The sequence below is a fragment of the Vulpes vulpes genome, chromosome 7, assembly GCF_048418805.1.
Source record: "Vulpes vulpes isolate BD-2025 chromosome 7, VulVul3, whole genome shotgun sequence".
NCBI classification, from domain to species: Eukaryota; Metazoa; Chordata; class Mammalia; order Carnivora; family Canidae; genus Vulpes; species Vulpes vulpes.
This window is the reverse complement of record NC_132786.1, coordinates 10,880,723-10,904,814: the sequence shown is the minus strand read 5'-3', so window position 1 is coordinate 10,904,814 and position 24,092 is coordinate 10,880,723. Positions and strand designations below refer to the sequence as shown.

General features: G+C 46.7%; 1 pseudogene; it reads left to right on the top strand.

Annotated features, from left to right (window-relative positions):
• The first annotated feature begins 1,224 nt into the window (after window positions 1-1,224).
• On the top strand, window positions 1,225-5,128 carry LOC140593716 (integrator complex subunit 4 pseudogene; annotated as a pseudogene).
• The last annotated feature ends 18,964 nt before the right edge of the window (window positions 5,129-24,092 follow it).

The following is a 24,092-nucleotide window of genomic DNA, read 5'->3' as shown; positions in this document are numbered from 1 at the left end:
TTGAGCCGTGACCAGCTCGATCACCTCTGGCCCTGAAGCTTTAGCAGGCCCCGAGGTAGGAGCTGGGGCTGGTTGTTGAGGTGGTTCAGGATATTGCACAGGGGCGGACGCTAGTTGCTCCACTGAGCCTGGTGGCCGCTCCGGCATGTGGCAGATCCTGATAGCATGTGGCGGGATATGATCTAACGCGAGGGTGGCCAAGATTGCAGGTGGGTCCTCCTTGTCGGGAGAGTGAATCAGAGGTGTGACCACCTCGTGCATTGGCTTCGACTCGGCAGCTGGCATCTGCGCTCTGGCCAAGCACTCAGCACCGACAGTCCCGCCCAGCTCGATCACCTCAGGCCCAGAAGCTTCACCAGCCCCCAGGTTCAGAGCTGGGGTGGACTGCTGACGTGGTTCATGATGTTGCTCAGGGGCCGAAGCTGGTTACTGCAGTGAGGCAGGTGACTCGTTTGGCATGGCATGCCGGGGACATAGATCGTGGGCGCCCTGGGGGAGCTCTTCTTGCAGGGTGGCCAAGTGTGCAGGTGGCTCCTCCAGGTCGGGACAGTGAATCAGAGGTGTGACTGCCGTGTAAATTGGCTTGGCCTCAGCAGCTGACATCTCGGCTCAGGCCAAGCACTCAGCACCAACTGCCATGCCCGGCTCCAACTGCTCAGGCCCATAAGCTTCAGCTCGCCCCATTGTAGTTGCTCTGGCGGACTCTTGATTTCGTTTAGGATGTTGCTCAGTGCCCGAAGTCGGTTGCTCCCCTGAGGCAGGTGGCTGCTCTGTCATGTGGGGGATCCCGATAGCATGCCCCTTGGCATGCTCTTCCTCCAGAGTGGCCGTGGGTACAGGTACTTTTTCACATTTGAAATACATTATTGCATATTTCCTTAGGTTAAAAAAAATAACTGTGTCCAAGACTTAAAGATTCTTATTTACTGATGCATTTAAATCTTTCTCATAATGATCTACGGCATTTAACGTAGTAGTGAAATTGTTCATATCGGTGCCTCCGGCAGCTTTTCCTTCTGTACTTGTGGTGTTCCTGTTTATATCATTCGGATATCTTTTGGAAAACAATGACATTCTTTAGAAGCCTGAGGATTTCCCTGGTGTTGTTTATTTATTTATTTTTTTAAGTGTCATACATTTCCATTTATTGGACCTAATGAATACATCAGTTAAATGTTTGCTTATTTTACATAAAGAGCCCGTTTTCTTTTTTTTTGGGGGGGGGGATTTTTAATTTTTTTATTGGAGTTCAATTTGTCCACATATAGCGCACCACCCAGTGCTCATCCCGCCAAGAGCTCCCCTCATTGCCCATCACCCAGTCACCCCCCCCACCCACTTCCCCTTCCACTACCCCTTGTTTGTTTCCCAGAGTTAGGTGTCTCCTGTTTTGTCACCCTCACTGATAGTTTCACTCATTTTCTCTCCTTTGCCTTTATTCCCTTTCACTAATTTTTATATTTCCCAAATGAATGAGACCACATAATGTCAGTCCTTCTCCGATTGACTGTTTTCACTCAGCATAATGCCCGGGACAGCTGCACCCCAATGTTTATAGCAGCAATGTCCACAGTAGGCAAACTGTGGAAGGAGCCTCGGTGTCCATTGAAAGATGATGGATCAAGAAGCTGTGGTGTGGCGGGCAGTCATGGCGGCTCACCTAAAGAAGCGAGTATACGAGGACTTCACTAAGGTGGTCCAGCAACAACAGGAGGAAATTGCAACCAAGAAACTGCGATTGACAAAACCAAGTAAATCTGCAGCACTCCTCGTAGATCTGTGTAAAGCTCCCTCCCCAATGGATGCTTTGCAGTATCTACTCCAGTTTGCCAGAAAGCCTGTTGAAGCAGAAAGTGTGGAAGGAGTAGTCAGGATTCTCTTGGAACATTATTACAAGGAGAATGATCCATCTGTGAGACTGAAAATTGCATCATTGTTGGGTTTATTATCAAAGACTGCAGGATTCTCACCAGTCTGCATTATGGATGATGCCATTAACATCCTGCAGAATGAAAAGTCTCATCAAGTCCTTGCTCAACTGTTGGACACCTTGCTTGCAATTGGCACGAAACTCCCAGAGAATCAAGCTATCCAGATGGGATCAGTTGATGTAGCCTGCAAGCACCTCAGAGATACGTCACATGGTGTAAGAAATAAGTGCCTGCAATGACTTGGCAATCTTGGCTCTTTGGAGACAAGTGTGACAAAAGATGGAGAAGGCCTAGCTGTCAGAGATGTCCAGAAGATTATAGGGGATTACTTCAGTGACCAAGACCCAGGTGTCAGAACAGCGGCTATAAATGCCGTATTGCAGCTTCATGAAAGAGGACTGAAGTTACACCAAGCAATTTATAAGCAGGCCTGTAAATTGTTGTCTGATGACTATGAACAAGTGCGCAGTGCTGCAGTCCAACTTATCTGGGTTGTCAGCTCTATCCTGAACGCATTATCCCCATTACTTCTTCTAATGAAGAAATTTGCTTAGTTGATGATGCATTTGGAAAAATTTGTCCCATGGTCAGTGATGGCTCCTGGGTGGTTCGAGTTCAGGCTGCAAAGCTATTGGGCTCGATGGAACAAGTCAGTTCTCATTTCTTGGAGCAGACACTCGACAAGAAGCTCATGTCAGATCTCAGGAGAAAACGCACTGCACAGGAACGTGCCAAGGAACTTTACAGGTCAGGAGAGTTTTCCAGTGGCAGAAAGTGGGGAGGTGATGCTCCCAAAGAAGAAATAGATACAGGAGCTGTGAACGTGATTGAGTCAGGAGCTTGTGGAGCCTTTGTTCATGGATTGGAAGATGAGATGTATGAGGTCTGCATTGCTGCCGTGGAGGCTCTCTGCATGCTGGCCCAATCTTCACCTTCTTTTGCGGAGAAGTGCCGCCCTGATTTCCCGCTTGACATGTTTAATATGAAATTGAGGAAGTACGTCTGCAGTCCATACACAGCATGAGAAAAATTTCTAATAATATCACTCTCCGAGAGGATCAGCTTGACAGTGTCCTGGCTGTGTTAGAGGATTCGTCCAGAAATATTCGAGAGGCTGGCTCTTCACGAACTTTTATGCTGTACTAACGTTTCGACTGAAGAAGGGATTCATCTTGCACTGGCGGAGCTGCTGAAAAATTTAACCAAGTACCCTACTGATAGGGACTCTATATGGAAGTGCTTGAAGTTTCTGGGAAGTCTGCATCCAACCCTGGTGCTTCCCTTGGTGCCAGAGCTCCTGAGCACCCATCCATTTTTTGACACAGCTGAACCAGACATGGATGACCCAGCTTACATTGCAGTTTTGTTTCTTATTTTTAATGCTGCTACAACCTGTCCAACAATGCCGGCACTGTTCTCAGATCATACCTTCAGGCATTATGCCTACCTCCGAGACAGTCTTTCTCATCTTGTTCCTGCCTTAAGGTTACCAGGTAGAAAACTAGTGTCGTCGGCCGTTTCTCCCGGTATTGCGCCCCATGAGGACCCATCCCATCAGTTCCTGCAGCAGAGCCCTGAAAGGGTGTACAGTCTTCAGAGCGCCGGGACCCTCAGGGAACCCAGAAGCTGCTGGAGTTCATCATCCGGGATCTGCAAAGACTTGGAGAACTTCAGTCTGAACTAGCAGGAGTTGCTGACTTCTCGGCTACCTATCTTCGGTGTCAGCTTCTTCTCATGGAGGCCTTGCAAGGAAAGCTGTGGAATGTGACTGCCCCTTTATATTTGAAGCAGAGTGACTTGGCCTCCGCAGCAGCAAAACAGATCATGGAAGAGACCTACAAAATGGAGTTCATGTACAGTGGTGTGGAGAAGAAACAGGTGGTGATTATACATCACATGAGGCTGCAGGCCAAAGCCTTGCAACTTATAGTAACAGCACGGACTACTCGAGGCGAGGAGCTGACCCCTTATTTGGGATGTGTGAAAACGTTTTACAGGAAGTGGACTTTTTTCAGAGGTGTTTTATTGCTGATTTGCCCCCACCTACAGGACAGCTTTGTGGACAAACGTCTTGACCTTATGCCCCGACTCATGACATCCAAACCTGTGGAAGTGGTCAAAACTCTACAGACCATGCTGAGGCAGAGTACCTTCTTGCACCTCCCCCTCCCAGAGCAGATCCACACACTTCAGCCACCATCATTGACCCAGCTGGAGTGTCAGACAACCCTTTGCGATTTACATCTGGATTGGTTGTGGCCCTGGATGTCGATGCGACCCTGGAACATGTGCAGGACCCTGAGAGTGCTGTGAAGGTCCAGGTCTTCTATCCAGATGGCCAGGCTCAGAGGATTCATCCTAAGCCAGCAGACTTGCGGAATCCTGGCCCAGGGCGCCACCGGCTTATCACTCAGGTGTACCTCTCCCAAACTGCCTGGACAGAACCATGCCAGGTGGAAGTGAGGCTGCTACTGGCCCACAACTCCAATTCCCGCATTCCAAAATCCCCCTCGATTGAAGGTGGCAAAGTGTCACCCCAGGTGGAAACCAGCATCGAGGGCACCATCGCCTTCAGCAAGTCTGTGAAAGTTTACATAATGCCCAAACCCGCAAGGCGCTGAGTCACAGGCATCGTGTAGAGCTGAAGCTGAGTAAGACCTTCTCAGGTAGCAGAGTGAGCCCGAAGCCTAGAGCACTTCACCTGGAGCCGGCGGATGGGCATGAGCACCATCACCCTTATCGTCTCATCTGGTATCAAACACAAAATAAATTATTTTGCATTAAAAAATCAAAAACCTTCAAGTCCACACCTCTTCCTTCCCTGACTCCCCGACCACCTCTATAAAGTTGAGAAAACAACAACAACAACAACAACAACAAAAGAAGCTGTGGTCTATGATACAATGGAATATTACTCAGCCATTAGAAATGACAAACGCCGTGAAAGGAGAGTGACGTTTGGTTCTACTTGTTGGGTTCATGTTGTTGTACGTGTGTGTGCAGCCAACCAGCAGTGCTCGTTAGGTACCAGATCCTGTACTAAGAAGGGTCTTTTACTCAAAACCAGGAAAGAGGAGAGAGAAAGAACTAGTTTCGAGAGCTTTTTGATTTGGAAAAAGCATTCCAAAAATCACGATTTTCATTATACAGTAAGGGAGTAGCTTCCTTTCTGTGTTCATTCTCGTGAGGATTAACAATAGAGGGAGTCCTGTGAAATGAAGACCATTTTGTATTCCAATTTAATTCCTGGAATTTCTTAATTGTTTCTTTTCTTTTCTTTTCTTTTCTTTTCTTTTCTTTTCTTTTCTTTCTTTTCTTTTCTTTTTTTGGTTTTTACTGATATTCAAAAACTGAAAAACTTCTAGCTCATAACTTTGTTGCATTTCTAGGTCCCTGCAGCAACAAAAGGAAATCGTCGTATTAGGACTAGAAGTTTAAGTGAGTCCTAAAGTATTGGAAGAAAATTCTAAAATATACATTGAGGTTCTACAAGGAAAAGATTGAGTTTAAACAAAAGAGCCTGAGCTAATTCTTCCAGAAGGTTTGTTACCTTGAATTCAGAGCCCTTTTATGAGTATATTAGAAAAATAAGTAGTCCCACAGTATCAGTCGATTCATGTATTAAGGAGAAGAGAGCTAACATTAATGAAACTAACTCTAAAGCAGTTGACTGCCAGGCTGATTGTTAAATTGGTTATTATGGAAACAGGAGAACCAACTCACACACTTAGAAATGAGGTCCCAGACTGGAAGCACTGGTAAATGTAGCTGCTCATAATCTAAGTTAAATAATTCCTTGACAGTCTGAGTAGATCTATATCAACATGGCGGTCTTCTATGTAGTTTAGGGTGTTTAGTAGGAAATTATCGAATGGACTTCATGATTCCCTAGAGCTTATTTTTGAGAGGTGCTAGTGAATCAGGAGGGAAAAAAATGAATGCTCAAAAAAGTCCTGTTTCCATCTTACACATTTGGGGAAACTGTAAGAATATGTCCAAAGAATCTTGGTCTTCAGTAGTTTTATATACAGTAATAACTAACACCATAAAATAGCACTTATTTTGATAGAACTGATGGTAGACGTGGCAGTACTACATCCTTTTCTACAATGTCTGAGCGCTTGTAGTACTTCAGACCTTTCCATCAGGCGTCAACATTAAATATAGAATACCTCTAGAAAGTGTGAAAATAATTTTGTCTTTGGAAGTAGTTAACGTGAAGTTTTTCCGTGTGTCCCATTGGACTTTTCTAGTGATGATCCTCCTAGGATGATGCTTTATCAGTAGGTGTCTGGATTTTATGGACTAAAAACCTGATATTTTCTTTTACAGTTGAAATCTGTAAATTATCTGTATACTTAATTTTCTATGTCCTTTCATAGCAAAAAGTAAGCAAAATCTGCCAAGACAAAGAATGATGGTCCCCCCACCAAACCTTGAGCATAACCGTTGAGGAACAAGAACGGTCGGAGATCTATGTGTGTGTATCTGTACGTACATCCATGCACACATGGCAAGATTTAACAGAAATCACAATTCCGTCATCATCTGTGGTTTATGTCACAGCTCTTCTCTGTCGTCAGCCTCTGTTTTTCTCTTTGGGCTTGTTTGAAAAATACTCGGCCTCATGTATTTCGCTCTGAGACTTTAACTGTAATCCTTGAATTCTTAATTTCAGTTCAGAAACCCTAGTCTTAGAACTCATGAATCTCCAGATTTCCATGACTGTCACCAAAAGTTGAAAATCCTATAGGTTTGCCCCCCCCCTTTTTTTTTAAAAACTAAAGACTTAAAGAAAAGAAAAAAAAAAGCTTCTTTCTGTCTTGACAAACATGAGGAAGAAACTGCAAACAGGAATACAGGTGGAAGCAACTCCTTCCGTAGCCTCCCCTTGTACTTTTAAAAGAGCTTTGGTCATGTGGTTAATGATGGAGAAAGCTGACAACATGCATTGTATGTGTCTGCTGTCCGCAAACTGTATTGTGTGACCGTATATTTTCCCCAGTCATTGAAAGGGTTCTCCCAGTGTGATACGTCTTAATTTAAAAAAAGTGGTTTTTTCTCCTTTAAAATAGTCATCATTTGGTTCTGGATGTATTACGCTGAGTGAAGTAAGTCAATCGGAGAAGGACAAACATTGTAATGTCTCATTCATATGGGGCATATAAATATAGTGAAAAGGACGAAAGGGGAAAGGAGAACAAATGAGTGGGAAATATCAGAAAGGGAGACAGAACGTGAGAGACTCCTCACTCTGGAAAACGAACAAGGGGTGGAAGAAAAGGAGGTGGGGTGGGGGTGTGGGGTGACTGGGTGACGAGCATTGAGGGGGGCACTTGATGGGATGAGCGCTGGGTGTTATGCTGTATGTTGGCAAACTGAACTCGAATGAAAAAATCATCATTATTTTATGACATTTATAAAATGCAATAAAAGATAAGGAAACCGTCCTGAGAGGCAGGATGCCTCTCTCATTTGGCCATCTTGTTAACATGTTCTACTTATTTTCCTCCCTTATTATTTAAGGCTTTTTTGGATGTATGCACTGACTTTTTTTTTTTATCAGCTATATTTTTGAGGAATAAGCTCTTCAATTTACAGGTGCTGTATCTTTTATAGTAATAAATTCATTGGTTCTAGAAATACACATTTGCTTCAATGTATCCATTAGAGTGCAACAATCCTGAACTCCTATGGGATTTTCCACTGATGAAAGTTGTTTTTATACTTACCTGTTGTATTGAAGCAGGTCTGAAGACCAGGAAGAAAGCTGACTAGTGATCTGAATTGCAAAATGTTGAGAACTAACCAGTGGGTTGTCATGGTGCCTAATGACTCTTTGTGTGTGTGTGTGTGTGCCTAATGACTCTTAAGTACAAAGGAAGTTTATTAATTATTTGAAGTCAAGACAACACAATCATTTGTAGGAGATCCTTAGCTAGAAAGTGTTGATATTCTTTGAAGAAATCAATACAACAAAACCTTAGAAAGTTTTAGAAGAAGTTACCAGAAAATCAAAACCTGAGCTGCAGAAAAGAAAAGTCATGTATCTGAGATGACAAACGTAAGGGAAGCAAGTAAGTGCAGGAAAGCTGGAAGCTCTTGATTGGTCGGGGCCACAGAGAGTTTGGACAAGACAACAGGATGTGCCACTTTTGTTTTGTAGGGAAGTGTCGTTTGTGACCATCATATTTGTAAATGGGTTTTCCGTTGGTTTTGGTGGCAACAATGTTTGCCACTCCTCTGGTCTAACTGGACCGAGACATCCCTCGCTCCTGTTACCACTAGTCCATGTTTGCAGTGCTGTTGGTTGGCTTTGGAAATGTGAACTTTGTGGATAAAACAGGGAAGTTTCTCTGGCATCGAGTGGAAAACAAAGAGCCCACACAAGGCTCTGTAGGGACGGTGTGTGTGCATGCGTACGCACGAGATACTCTCATAACAGGAAATATACAGTACTCAATTTCATCAACAGTAGCTCAAATTTAGTTACTGAAACAGTGGTTTCAGTGAACATTGTATTCTCTGCTTCAGGTTTTGTCGAAGCGACAAATTTGGAAAGTGTATTTCCGTGAAGAACTACAAATTCATTAGAATATAGCTGACCTCCCCACAACGTGGGGATTAGGGGTCTCGACAGCATCCCCCAGCACAGCTGAAAATCCACGTATGATTTTTGATTCTGCCAAAACTTGACTGTTAGTAGTAGCCCACTGTTGATTGGAACCTTACCGATGATATAAACAGTAGACTAATATGTATCTTACAATGAAGTGAGCTGGGGAAAAGAGAATGTTATTAAAATCATAAGGAAGAGGGGCGCCTGGGTGGTGCAGTCATTGGGAGCCTGGGCGATGCCGTCAGTTAAGTGCCTGACTCTTGGTTTTGGCTCAGGTCATGATCTCATGGTCTCTGGATCAAGCCCTGCATCGGGGTTCATGCTCAGCAGTGAGTCTGCTTGGAATTCTCTCCCTCTGCCCCTCCAACTCGTGTACACACTCTTTCTCATTCTCTCTTAAATAACTCACTAAATCTTTAAAAAAAGAAAATCATGGGAGTAAAGACATGTATGGTGCTGTACTGTATAAAGAAGTGGACCCATGCAATGCAAACACATGTTGTTCAAGGAACAACTGTACTCTTACCTTTTATATATATATATCTCCCACTTACTAAACTGTGATCGTTAGACAGCCATCAGCAGTTGTCCCTAAGGCTAATGACCTCTTTTTTTTCCTCTCTCCTACTCCTAGTCTGCAGAACAGGAATGCTGCCCCTCTCTACTGCATTAGCGGGAAAAGATCTCTGAGGGCAATTTAGAAGACCTGGTGTCTGTTTCCACGCTTGCCCTTTCCAAGCTGGGTCACCTGTCCTCACTCCACGGGGCCTTTGTTCTGTTACGTGTGCTTGAATAGTAGATGGTGGTCAAAGAGTCTCATACAGTACAATCGAGTTGGAAATCGCTGAGCGCACGACTTACACGAGAGCACCCCGCCCCGGGTCCCCTGCCCTGCGTGCCCGCTCTTCGTGGCGCTCACCACCTTGTGACATGTTACAGATTTATTCAGTCATTGTCTCTTCCACCCCCCGAGGAAGACCAAACCCTGTGGATGGGGGCAGACGCCTGATGTGTTTTGCCCATCGCTGTGTCATCAGCGCCTGCATCAGAGGGTGTCGGAAACCACATGAGGCTCGCGGTGAATGTTTCTGGAGTGAGTTAGTTATTAGGATCCAGACTGTATTTCTGGGTAATAATTTAGAGATCACTAAAACCTAAGTTCCTATGATAAGGGTTTTATGTCTGTCAGCCGGCTTTATGACGTTCTTTGGTTTGCATGAAAAACTCTATTCCTCCTACAGGATAGAATTCGAAGAGCAATTTATATTTAGAAGATGTTTATAATAAGCCCTATGGGCCCGGTTTATCGCAGTGATCTCTTGTTATTCAAATGCTATATTTTCTCAAATGTAGATTGTACAGTTGTGCCTGGGAGGCGTGTGCACTGCATGAAAGTAGGATCTGTGAGGCACTCTAGCCATCGTCACAGTGTATGGCTATTCCTGTAGATACTTACTTAAACCACAAAATATTGGCACATTGCTTTCTTTCTTAGCAGGTAGAAAATGTACATGATAATAAAAATGTTACCTGATAGAAGAAATTTAATTTATTCGTTTCACAGTTAAGAGTCTGGCGATGAGAGATGTGTCCTAAATGGCTACCTACTTATGCCTCATGCTTATTATATGTGTCAGATTGAAATATTTCCCATCATCCTGGTAAGTTGAGGAGTAAGGCCCACCTGAGTGTGACCCGAACGCAAGGGCACGAGGCTTTGCACGAGGTGTGGTGCATGGCAGTTGGTCCTTTCTGTTTACAGTCACTCCGGGGTGGGGTTCGGGTCTGGAGTGATATCATCTCCTGTCCTGCCTTCCCTGCTGTTTGTAGGTGGACACCTCCCACATTTGTCATTCTCCCACTGAATTGTATATCCAACTACTCATGTAACCTCTCCTCCAGTTTCTACAAAGAAACATGATCTCACCAACTCCCCCTGAACACACTCATCTGTATTCTTCACCCCTATGACTTGACTGCAAGGCTGTCTTCCCAGTTACTCAGCCTCCAGACCTCAGAGGTGTCTTTAATTCCTTGCTGTCTTTCAAACCCCCATCCAGTGCATCAGCAAAATACCTTTTATCTTGACCTTCAATATAGATCCAGAATCCAGCTGTTTTCTATTATCTCCACTGCTAGATCCTAATTCAAGTGACCGTCTTCTCTTGCCTGAATTCTTCAGAAGCCTTTTGTGGGGTTTTCCTGCCTTTCCCCATGCCCCGCTGTAAGATTCTACATGGAGCAGCCATCTCGATCCACTTAAAGCAAAAGTAAGATCCTATGACTCTTCTGAAACCATTTGAAGGCTCACCCAGCTCAGTCACTGTAAAAGCCAAAGTGAGGATGGTGGTCAAAAGGCCTACGTGACCCTTCCTTGTCTCTTTTATCACAACCTCTATGTCTGCCTTCCTGACCACTCTGCATCTTCCTTTACTGTTTCTCAGAAACCCATACGAGTGCCCACTCTTGGACTCATTCTAGCCCGTTCCCTCGCCTAGAAAATTCTTTGTCTCGAATTTCTCTTAGAAAGCCTTCACTTGCTTCAAGTCTCTTCCCAGAGGTAAACTGTTCATGAAGGCCTACATTGATCATTTATTCTAACTGTAAATCCCATCTCCCTGGCACCCCTCATTTCTGTTGTCCTGCTCCATTTTTTCTTTGCTACACGTCTCTTTCTAAAATGCGATGTGATGTTTTGTATTCGTTGCTAATTACTGGTTTCCCACTCTAGAAGCTTCACCAGAGCAGGAACTTTTGCATCTTTCTGTCTCTGCTGTACCCAATGAGGTGAAGACCGTGCTTTACACAAGATAATAGCTTATTGAATAATTGAACAAATAAACTATAAGATACAGAATTTCCACTCACTCATTGGACAGATATATTGAGTGCCAACGATGTGCCAGTCCCTGTACCAGCCATTGCCATACAGTAGAAAACAAAAGACCCATGTTCCCACGGAGCGTGCTCACGGCCTATCCAGAGGACAGTCACTTTAGAAATATTCATACAAAGAAGTGCCTCCAAGAAAATTGGGAAAGGTGCTATGAAAGAAAATGACAATGTACCATAAAATATCATAATGGAGAGAAGTAGCTTAAATTGGAGGTTCAGGGAAGACCTCGTTAAAGAAATAACATATCTGATGAACGTTGTAAGGCTAAGTTCCTACATAGGAAATCTTAATAGCAATTGAGACGTTGAAGAATGTAAAAAAAAAATATTGATGGGATTCTCCAAAATTGAGAAAGATTGAAAAATGGTCAGGGCAGGTGGAACATAATTAATAGATAGGAGAGCAGCATTAGATGTGACTAAAGAAGTCAGCATGGACTAGATCACACCAGGCTTTATTGGCTCAGAGGGTTTTGATTTCATCCAAGGTGCAAGGAGAAGACTCTGAAGAGAACTAATAAGCAAAGTAACAACATAATGATGTTTGGGGCTTTGTACTATTAGGCTACCTGTTGTGGGTTTGGGAATGATTCAGAAAAGAACAGAGTTAGGGACACCTGGTGTGTGGGCGGGGGGCTCAGTCGGTTGAGCCTTTGCCTTTCGGCTCAGGTCAGGATCCCTGCCCAGTGGGGCGTCTGCTTCTCCCTCTCCCTCTGCCCCTCCCCGCCCCGACTCATGCACTCTCTCTCATTCTCTCTCTCAAAGAGTAAAATTCGTCTTTAAACAGTTGAAAAGATTTGAGTTACAAGTGGGAAAGCTAGCCAGAATGCAATGATATTAGTTCTAGTGAGAGATGACAATGGGACATATAAATGTGACCTGGGTGCTGACTATAGAGAAGAAAATAATAAGATGGATGTAAAGTATATTTTACATTAGAACGGTCGTGGGTTAGATGTAGAAAGAGATATGGCTGCCTGGTTTCAGTCATAAGCAAATGGATGGATACGAGTAGATAGAAATGTTGCGGTGAGAAACAGATAATAACATAATGAATCGTTGACCACCATTGTAGGGAGATGGGGATTAGGAAGCAGATGATCGGGATCCCTGGGTGGGCCAGCGGTTTGGCGCCTGCCTTTGGCCCAGGGCGCGATCCTGGAGTTCCGGGATCGAGTCCCGCGTCAGGCTCCCAGCATGGAGCCAGCTTCTCCCTCCTCCCGTGTCTCTGTCTCTCTCTTTCTCTTTCTATATCTATCATGAATAAATAAATAAATCTTTAACAAAAATAAGGAGATGATAAAAAATTAAGTCCATTGTTTGAGTTTAATCGGGTTCATTTTGGTGATCATTCCCATATTTTATACATGTTGTCCCATATTGTCCCAGAAGGCTCTGCTCTGAAAGAGTGCCTGCGTCTCACAGTTTTGCACGGAATGAACAACGGGCTAGATACTTCAGGCACGGAAAGCTTGTGAGATGTTGTGTAATATGCATCATCCTGAGTATCTCTTTTCATCCTCACACCAGTAAACGTAGAGTCCGTCTTCCTCAGTGTTCGTCTTCAGGGTCTCGGCTTGGAAAAATCTCCACCTGCTCCTCCTTTATTTTGACTATGGGTTGTGATTTTTTTTTTTTTTTTTTGAGTCTGGGTAGACCAGATGGGACCAGGTGAGGAGCAAGGATTTGGCCTACAGCAAAGCTTGGGAAGGAATGTAAATATCTGTAAATATCACGAGCCCTGAGAGGACAAAGCCCACAACAGAATGTCCATGTGAATGAATCACCGACACGGCAAGCCTGGGCACAGGACAAGGGTAGGTATTCTACGGGTCCAAACTTGGCAGGGGACACAATGAGAAACGGGGAAAGCATGCAGCTGCGAAAGGTGTCCCCACAACAGGACAGCCACAGGCGGAGGTGGTATTCAAGAGTTCAGATAAAGGTTGGCACCTCATTGTTTTGGAGCAACACACTGAGAATGCAGTTTGGGAAGCTAGGATTGTTAAGAGGCCCGTGTGATGGAACAATCAGAATATCCTTGCAGAGCCGTTTCATCACTAGTGTTCAGTGCCCTTCTTGAATTCCTGGGTGAGACCAACAGATGTGCACCAGATGAAGCCGAGCCAAGCCCGAGGCAGTGACGTGTACAGACTGTCTGTCGATTATGGTATAGAATGATTCCTCCGGTGAGCCTTCACTCACACCTACTCCTGGGTCGAGCAGTTTCTTGTTGCCTCTGCTGCATTGTTCAGTTTGACACCGCATGGACTGGTGGTCTCATCATCGTCTTTAGAGTTCGAAGACTCAGCCAAATGCATAGGTAACATCCTACTTGCTCTTCTCTTACTTTTAATCACAGAAGTTGCCTAAAAAGGTGACTAATGTATTCAAGGCCTTGAAGAGTCATTAGTGAGAAACTGAAACAAATGTGAAGATCCAGAAAGACCGTACCTTTCTGCTTCAAATTCCGCGTGTCTGTTTCTCATTGACTTTGCGTGCTATCAGATCACAACGACTGAGGCTCCGGGAACCATTGAGCAAAGTATCGTGTGTCATCTAAGCTGGGATGTATTTAAAACACTGCATTATCACTTTGCTAAATAAGATAAGATGTTTTTTTTTCCACATCTGAAGCTAGATGTGGCCAGATTCGTCTACAAATTCCAAAGAACATAGCCTAATACCAGATACCATGAGCCCGTTTCAAAGCCAAGGGTGAATGATGTCTGGAATTTATGTCCCTGCCAGTTTCACCCTTCTTGGAACGATATAGTTCCTAACAACGTAGAGATTAGCTGTCACAGTCTTTAAGTGGCAGTTTGGTACAAAAGGACCATGGTTTTTGTCAGGTTTAATCTGATCGGTAGTGAACTGGAAGAGAGGCCAGGCAAAAGTTGGTCCAAACAGGTTTTTATTTTCATTTATTTTTGTTGAAACAGGCTTTTAATGGGCGGTGCTCCCTGGCTATGTTTCACAGCCCGCAGGGGAGGGAGAGAGTGGGGGGGCGGGGAGAGTCGCGCCGAAGCCAACTGCAGGGGGGTCTATAAAGAGTTTTCCTTGGGAAGATGGGGACAGGGCGGCATTCCAGTTAGGGCAAGGGTTACAGGTCTTGGTGTGCTAAGTTAGGGTAGGGCCGCAAGGCAGCCTTATTGGGAGGTTGCTGGCCTGGGGTCGGCCGTTTTGAGGTCCCCAGTCTCGCCGGCCCAACATTCAGATCTTTTTGTTATGTTATAATGGGGCGACGATTCAGATCTGGCTGCTTCCTGCTGATTTTGGGGCGTCGTGGTGCCTGTCGGACGTGGGCAGGCCAGCGTAGGGATATAAAACAAGTTAGTTGATTGATAACTGAGATATTTCGTGGATTCCTTCCTTGATGATTCGGAGAAAGCAAGGGGCCACCATTAATAGTATGCCAAGGATCAGGAGTGGGCTTAGAGAGAGGAGGAGCCATGTGGTTAGTGGGGTCTGCCACCATTGGGGTGTAGTTGGGCCGACAGGGTGATACTGTGTTTGGAGAGACTCCCGACCTTTGGCGAGGATGTGGAGATTGGTTTCCACTCCACCTGTTTCGTTGATGTAGTCGTAGCGATCTTCACTGAGACACGTACAAGTTCCTCCTTTCTCGGCCGTGAGGAGGTCCAAGACACATCGGTTCTGTAGAGCTACCTGGGCCACCGGGTTTATTTGGCGTTGTTGGGAAGCAAAAGACTCTGCCGAAGCCTCGATAGCCATCTGAGGCCTCTCGGATAGGTCCCTGGAGGAATCTGCAGACTGGAATAAGGGCCCCGAGGCCAGTGGCCACCAGGGTTGAGGCCAGGGAGACCCCGACAACCAGTGGGAGAAAGATCACTCGTTTCTGCTTTTCTGGGGCGGGGGGGGGGACGCTGGTGAGGAGGGCTACTTCTGCCTGACTGTAGATGGTTAATCGCGGAACTTGGGAGACAGGCAGACAGGAGGGAGGCAGAGGTATTGAGAGATTTAGATAGGGAGCCGTGGCACCAAAAGAATCGGCCAATAGCAGCATGATGAGAGGTGACTTTTGACCGGGTGACGTTGCACAGGGATGAGTTAGGGGCGGAATAACAGAAGGGGAATGATGGTTGAGAGGGTCAGTAAATAGGGCAACATTAGTGAGAGAGGGATGAGGCAGACGCTGGAGGTGTGGGTGCAGGGCTGGTGCAGCTGAATGCACTTGGGGAGGGGAATGGCCACAAGGGGAGTTTTGCCTAAAGCGGCACAGATGAAACGGTGGGACAGATTGCCCATGCAGGAAAGGCTGGCGAGGGAAGTGGCTTGTTGGATAAGTTTTATCCAGGAGAAGGGGCCCTGGTCCTGAGTTGGGTTAGCCTGTAGGTGGGTGCTCCTGGAGTATGGGTGACTGAATCCACATGGGCCCGCCGGAGGGCTCTTAGAAGAGTTAGGGAAGGTAGGTAAGTAAGATAGGAGAGGAGGAGGTGATGATGGAAGATTTTAAGTGAGCAGGAAGGGCCGCCCCATAGAGAAGCTCAAAGGGACTTAGGCCCGACGGCCCTCTAGGGGTGGCTCTGAGCCTTGTTAAAGCCAGCAGGAGGAGGGTCGGCCAGGACAGGTGGGGATTCAAGAGTAAGTTTGGTGAGATGTTCCTTGAGAAGGCCGTTAGCCCACCCTACGTTACCTGACGACTGGGGGTGATATGGGATATGGAGTTTCCAGGTAATATTTAGGCTCTCAGAGTCTTGCCGGGTGATGCTGGAGATGACAGCCGGTTGGGATCCCTGGGTGGCGCAGCAGTTTAGCGCCTGCCTTTGGCCCAGGGCGCGATCCTGGAGACCTGGGACCGAATCCCACGTCGAGCTCCCTGCGTGGAGCCTGCTTCTCCCTCTGCCTATGTCTCTGCGTCTCTCTCTCTCTCTCTCTGTGACTATCATGAATAAATAAATAAAGTCTTTCAAAAAAAAAAAAAAAAGGGAAAGCCGGGTCATTGTCAGATTGTAGGATCTCCAGGAGGCTGAATCTCGGAATGATGTGTTCGATGAGTATGGCGGCCGCCACATCCGCCATCTCCCGAGCTGTGGGGAAAGCCTCTGCCCACCCTGTAAAGGCGTCCACTGAGGTTAATAGGTAGCGAAAGGATTTATGGTGCGGCATGTGGGAAAAGTCAAGCTGCCAGTCCTTGCCGGGTTGGTAGCCGTGGAGCTGGTGATTGGGTCCTGGCCTGCGAATTCCCCCTTCAGCATTTACAGTGGAGCAGGTTTTGCAAGACTAATGCACCTCTCTAATTACCTTTGGGAGATGTGGATAGTAGAAAAGGGGTCCTGGGAACTGGTGTAAGGCCTTGGGACCAATGTGTAGGGATTGACGTATGTCTGAAATGATCATAGGAGCTAAATGGTTTGGAAGAGCGAGTTTCTTTTGAATGAAGATCCAGTCTTTTTCCCCGGCTATTCTTCCCATCTCTTTTAGTGTGTGAGTTTCCTCATCTGTGTAAGTGGGGGGAATGTGGTGTGTTGAGGAAGAGGAGGGGAGCTGGTGAGGAGCCTAAGGCAGTGGCTTGGCAGTTGAGTCGGCTTTGTTGTTGGCCCAGGACACAGGGTCCTTGGAGGATTGGTGTCCACGACAGTGGACAATGGCTACTTCAGTGGGAAGGCTGAGGGCCCCTAGTAGTTTTGAAATGAGGGGCCCATAGATTATGGGGCTTCCCTTGGTTGCAAGAAACCTTTGCTCTTGCCGTAGGACAGAATGTGTATGTGTGATGAGGGAGCATATTAGGAGTCCGTGTCTATGGTAGCTCGTTGCCCTTTGGACAGGCGAGGAGCCCTGGTGAGAGCCCGAAGTTCTGCCTTCCGAGAGCTTGTCCCGAGGAGGAGCGAACTGCCTCTAGGATGGCATCTAGGGTAACGACGGCCTATGCTGCGTGTCTCTGGCCACAAAGAGTATTTGGTCAGGGTTAGGGAAGGGCTGATTGGAACGTCCTGGATGTGGAGGAGTCAGCTCTTCCAGGAGTTGAGAGCAGGGATGGGAGGGTTCCGGGTTAGCAGAGGGGGTAGGTAGTAGGGTAGCAGGACTTAGCCGAGGAGAAGCTGATAGATAGATGTCAGGATTTTTGACGAGGAGGAGCAGGGCAGGAAGGGATTCTAAGGAAGGAGCGTGAGGAGGAGAACCCATCCAGGCTGCAAGAGAGGAGGGGGGCAGTCCGTGGAATAGAGGAGGTGCCATCAGTTCCCATCACCGCTACTGGAGAGGGGAAGCTGGCCCCCGAGTAGGAAGGCACAATGGAGTCGGTCGCCCCCGTGTCCAACAGGAAAGAGATGGGCTTCCCCGCTCCCTGGATCAGGACCCTGGGCTTGGCCTGGGTTAGGGGGTGTCCGAGTCTGGGCCCCGTCAGTCATCGTCCAATCCGAGTAGTTGAAAGTCTGGACTTCCCGGCTCAGGGTTTCCACTGTGTGGAGGCGCCGAGGATCCCCCGAGACCCGGGCAGGCGATTTCCAGTGGCCCATCGTTCGACATTGAGGGCATTGCCGCGTTGGCTCCTTGAGATTGGGACATTGACGGGCCCATTGTCCCTCGGTGCCGCATCTGAAGCAAGCCCCAGGCGGGGTTCGGTTGGTTCCCCCTTTCTGCGGGCTCGCGGAGCCCGCCGGCCGCAGGGCTGCCCCCGAGGCTTGGGTCTGGAGTTGGACCTTCTGCCGGAGCCTGGCCTGCCTCTTAAGTTCAGCCACTTCCTCTCGGGTGTTAAGGACTTTAAATGCCATTTTCACCAGGTCGGGCATGGGAGTTTGAGGACCCTCCTCGGTCTTTAGTTTTCTACGGATATCGGAGGAGGACTGATGACCACAGCAGTGGTAATCCATTTTAGCGCCTCTGTAAGGACCAGTGGGGGGGGATCAAGGTGAGACTCTGGAACAGTCCGCGTGGGAAAAACATGCCTCATGATGCTGGGAGTGGCATGCACACGGAGATTTTCTTACCGTTTAAGTTTCGTGGCAGAAGTCTCTCTTTTTATTCGGGTCTGATTCATAAAACACAAACCAGTACGTAAATTTCTCATGAGAAACCTTCCATGAAAAAAATAAAATAAAATAAAATAAAATAAAAAAAGAAAGAAAGAAACTTTCCATGAAATGGTATAAGGAAAGAGGTCTTACAGGTGTTTCTTCCGCAAGTTCTGAAGTTCTGCATTTTCAAGCGTGACCTTTGGTGGTTGATTTTTCTTCTGTTTTCCTTATGAGGAGAACATTTTTAAAGGAGACTGCATGATTAAAGCTGTTTTATGAAAGTTCCTTAAGAATGAAAAAATGAAAAGAAGGAAACCATTTCCTGTAGCTTCACTCTGAGGGACACAACCCCCCTGTCTCTGGCTTGTGACGCTTCCACGGCGCACTCCTACAGGGATGAGAGCTTGCTGTCTTCTCGCTGGTCTGGGGTAGGATTCGGGATGACCCAGGGGTGAATCTGACAGCGGGAAAGCTCTCATAAGCCCTGGTTTTAATCTGGTTCTGAGTTCACCTGTGGTTTTTCTTTTACTGGTCTGAGGAACCCGCAAGTCTCTTTTCCTCTGTCCGTCCTCTCCTCTGTCCAGTCTGTCCACAGGTCATTCAGATGCAGCAGGTTAATCAGGACCAGCCGCATTTACGTTTCCTCACATGAGCTACTAGGGTGCGAGTGAATCTCGAACCCCCTGCAGTGTCCTGCTCTTGTGTATTGTGATGGGTTCGGTGCCTGGGTCCGATGGTTGAGGCCCTGCTACGTGACTTCAGGGCTATTTCCCTTGGGTGGTCTCTTCTATGATCCTCCGGGTAAGAGCTGTTTTTCCAGTCTCTTCCTGCCAACATATTCTTACATGTTTATGGCTTGGAGGTAGGTTAAAATAAGGAAGCCTTTATTCCATGATTTATCCTCTATTTTTATATATTTAAAAGATGCTCATTTCACGGTTGGTATTTTGCGCATCATGAACTCTCCTAGTTACTCATTTGGGAATTTGAGATTTTTTGTATTTCAGTATATAGTTTCGTAGTTTTTTAATGCATTGCAATGTTGATGAAATTGTCATAGTTATTCTCTTGTTTTATAATTTAACTATTAAAAAAGATTTATATTTTTTCTACTAGTGATCTCATCACTTAATATACTGTGTTGTCTTCTGAGAATTCATTATGATTATGCAATGAAACCCCATACGTGTTTTAAAGTTTAATCGTATTGTATCATTATATCCGTGGTCTTAAACTGTTAGCAGAGTGAGAAAAAAGTAAATAGTGTGATTTGATCAAATGCCGTGTTTCCATCGCTCTCACTCACTGCGTCGAGCAAGCGTGGTTCACGGTTTTCCTGTTTACTTGTCACTTTAACTTGGTTACACCGCTTTATTCTCTGTCCCCTGCAGCTTTGAGTTGGCCCCCACCCCCTTTATTTTCTGGTCTTTAATCTTTGCATATTATAACTCTGACATCATTCCACAAGTGCTCATGCCTCCTTCTCTTTGCATGAAGCACTATGGTAGCAGAGTGTTTGCGAGCATCACCGTCGTTTCAGACAGCTCTGGGCCTGTGTCTTCATTCCGTGACTTGGGAATTGTGAGGCCTTTGGCAAGGAGCTTAGAGTTTCTATGTGTAAGAGGAAGTAATAATAATATTTAGTTCAGAAAGTTGTGAAATTTAAATAACATGTCGTAAATTTTTGAATACTTAGCTGACTACTCAATACGTTACCTAAAAGGTTTTTTAAAAATCTGATTCAAATATACTATTTTCCTCCAGTCTCCCTCCAAACCCCAAATGGCCAGAACTTGATTTTCCCCTATTGTCTTTCTACACGACGTACTGTTCTTTTGAAGGCGGTGTCTCTTCCCAACCCTCACCCCCCCGCCACAGCTGCTTTTAGGATTTCCCTTTTTTTGTTTTTCTGTATTTTGATGATCACGTGACCTGTGTGTGATGCGTGCCTGTGTGTATATGTGCACGCGTGTGCTGTGTGTGCCTGTAAGCGCACATGTGTTTTCATTCTGCCTCTTGAATGTGGGAGTTGGTGTCTTTCTGCAGTTTGGGATCCTTGGCTGTTCTCTCTCTGGATGTTGCTTCTGTCTCTGTCCCTCTTTCCCTGGGACCTCAAGTACAAGTATGATGGGCCTTTTGCTGTGGACCATGTGTCTTCTGTTCTTTTCATTGCTTCTCCTGCTTGCTCTCCGGTTTTGGTATTGTCTGTGTGCTCTGTGTCAGAACCCACCAATCTTGTCCTTTCCTATGCCATCTGAGTTTTCTGTCAAGCCATCGATGAATGTTTGATGAAAGATAGTTTATTTTATAGGTCTAGAATATCCATGTGATTTCTTCATATGCATTACACTCTTCTCATTCAGTTCTCCATCTGTTGCATCCACTTCTGTCCATCTTGTTACCTGTTTTTCTTACCAAGATGATCTTACTTACTTCACAGTCTTTGCTTATTTTTATTCTGAATTACTGGTTGCATTTTCCTTCCCGTGTACGTTTCTGGTAATTCTTTGGATGTGTGCCTAACACGGTGAATGAAAGAACATCGAGGGCCAGATGGTTTATTTGGTTGGTCGATAGTCCCTTCTTCTCTTTGGTGCTTTGAGCTGGCCGTCGGTGCCCCTGTAATTTGTCCCTGTTTTCCCCCTGTGGACACTCTGTGTTTTGATTGAGACCCACTAGACAGAAGCAGGCTCTTTGTCCTCAGCACTGGAAGGCCTCACAAGCACTACGCTAGTCCTTTCAGGGATTTGGAGCGTCATACTTAGTCTTCTGCCCCATGCAGCTCAGTCGTCTGGCAGCTCCCACGTGGGTGGGTCTGTGCTTGTGGGAGACCCGTTCTCGCTAGCAGAGGCTCATCCCATCCCGTAGGTACTGCGAGGCCACGGTAAGCTTCGCTCGGTCCCGTCCCCTTCACCTCCCACCTTGCCAAAGCACACGTCCTGTGGGAACGTCAGCCTTGCATCTGGGCCTCCTTGAGTTTCCAGTGTGTCACTGTATGGTGGTGGTGTCCTCTTATCCCAGTGGAGCTGATGTCCTGAGCTGGAATCGGCAAGTGGCCTGGGGACAAAATGGTGCCCCATCATCAGCCTCCCCAGGGAAGGGCTCTCTGTCCTCTGCACGGATCCTTTACCTAGCTCTGGGCATCTGACAGCTTCCTGACTATCGCCAGGAGCACATCTGTGCGTAACCAGCCTTTTCTGGTTGTTGGGATGGGGGCTTTGGCTTGCACCATGTAAGTATGTGTGTATCTTCTCAGGAAGCGGAAGTCCCTGATTTAATAAAAAAAAAGCTTAGAAATTGTGATTTGTTAATACCTGAAAGATGGTGGTGAGCAAGTTCTTGGTAACTGATGATGCACATAGCGAGTGCCCCATTACTGCTTTTTTAATTGGATGCAGAGTTCTTTGTTCACTGTACACAAGAATGTGTGATTTTTTTCATTCTTTTTTTTAGATTGTATTCAAATTCAAGTTAGTTAACATATAGTGTAGTATGAGATTCGGGTAGAATGGAGTGATTGATCAGTTGCATATAACACCTAGTGCTCATCACTTCACAGAAAGGAGTCCTCCTCAGCCCCCAGGACAGCCCCCGAGGGAAGTTTCCCAGGAAACCTGACAGCCCCACGGAGCAGCGGGCACACGGCCTGCGGGCCTGGGGTAGCTCAGGCCCCACGGGCAGAGCAGAGGCAGGAGGAAAGGCCCCGGCTGTGTCTCCCGAGGGCATCTGGTCGGCTCCCTGACAAGGACCAGGCCCCACAGAGGACGTGGGAGGACAGTTCCTGCTGCGTCTGTGGCCTACTCGGGAAGGTGTCCCCACATCCGGCAGCGCCGACCAAGAGCCCCAGTCTGGTCTCCCCGATGGGGCTGAGCAGCCGGCAGACGCGCGCGCACACACACACACACAAAGCGAGAGCGCAAGCATGGGTGTGCAAGAGAGATGAAGGCGAGGGCCTCCCACACCCCCCTCGGCAGCAGCCGGCCCAGAACCCACCCCCCGGGCCCAGCACAAGGAAGCAGAGCCCACGCAGCAGCAGCAAGAGGAGAGCGGGTGGCCGGCGTCCTGCTTGCCCCATGCTGCTCCCCAAGTGTGGAGACGCAGGGCCGGGCGCCGCGGGTTCACCCTTCTTTTTCAAACGATTTTTTTTTTAATTTTTTTTTTAATTTTTTATTTATTTATGATAGTCACAGAGAGAGAGAGAGAGGCAGAGACACAGGCGGAGGGAGAAGCAGGCTCCATGCACCGGGAGCCCGATGTGGGATTCGATCCCGGGTCTCCAGGATCGCGCCCTGGGCCAAAGGCAGGCGCCAAACCGCTGCGCCACCCAGGGATCCCTCAAACGATTTTTTTTATTGGAGTTCAGTTTGCTGTCATGTAGCATAACACCCAGTGCTCATCCCACCAAGTGCCCCCCTCAGTTCCAATCACCCAGTCACCCCAACCCCCCACCCAGTTCCCCTTCCACTACCCCTTGTTCTTTTCCTATAGTTAGGTGTCTCTCATGTTTTGTCACCCTCACCGATATTTTCACTCATTTTCTCTCCTTTCCCTTTATTCCCTGTCACTAATTTTTATATTCCCCAAATGAATGAGACCATATAATGTTTGTCCTTCTCACATTGACTTATTTCACTCAGCATAATACCCTCTAGGTCCCTCCACGTCGAAGCAAATAGGGGGTATTTGTCATTTCTATTGGCTGAGTAATACTCCATTACATAGGTAGAACACATCTTTATGCATTCATCTGTCGGTGGGCACCGAGGCTCCTTCCACAGTGTGGCTGTTGTGGACATTGCTGCTATAATCATCGGGGTGCAGGTGTCCCGGCGTTTCACTGCATCCATATCTTTGGGGTAAATCCCCAGCAGTGGAATTGCTGGGTCGCACGGCAGCTCTATTTTGAAGTCTTTGAGGAAGCCCCCCCCACACAGATTTCCAGAGTGGCTGCACCAGTTCACGTTCCCACCAACAGTGCAGGAGGGTCCCCCTTTCTCCACATCGTCTCCAACATTTGTGGTTTCCTGTCTGGCTAATGTTCACCATTCTCACTGGTGTGAGGTGGTATCTCATTGTGGTTTTGAGTTGTGTTTCCCTGATGGCGAGTGATGCGGAGCATTGTCTCATGTGCTTGGTGGCCATGTCTATGTCTTCCTCTGTGACATTTCTGTTCATGTCTTTTGCCCATTTCATGATTGGATTGTTGGTTTCTTTGCTGTAGAGTAGAATGAGTTCTTTAGAGATCTTGGACACTGGCCTTTTATCTGACGGTCATTTACAAATATCTTCTCCCATTCTGTGGGTTGTCTTTTAGTTTTTTTGAGCGTTTCTTTTGCTGTGCGGAAGCTCCTCATGTTGATGAAGTCCCAGTGATTCATTTTGGCTCTTGTTTCCCTGGCCTTCATGGATGTATCTTGCAAGAAGTTGCTCTGGCCAAGTTCCAGAAGGGTGTTGCCTGTGTTCTCCTCTAGGATTTTGATGGCTTCCTGTTTCACATTTAGATCTTTCATCCATTTTGAGTTTCTCTTTGTGTTCGGTGGTTTGAGAGAATGGTCCAGTTTCATTCCTCTGCGTGTGGCTGTCCAATGTTCCCAGCAGCATTTATTGAAGAGACTGTCTTTGTTCCGGTGGATGGTGTTTCTTGCTTTGTCGAATATTAGTTGACCATAG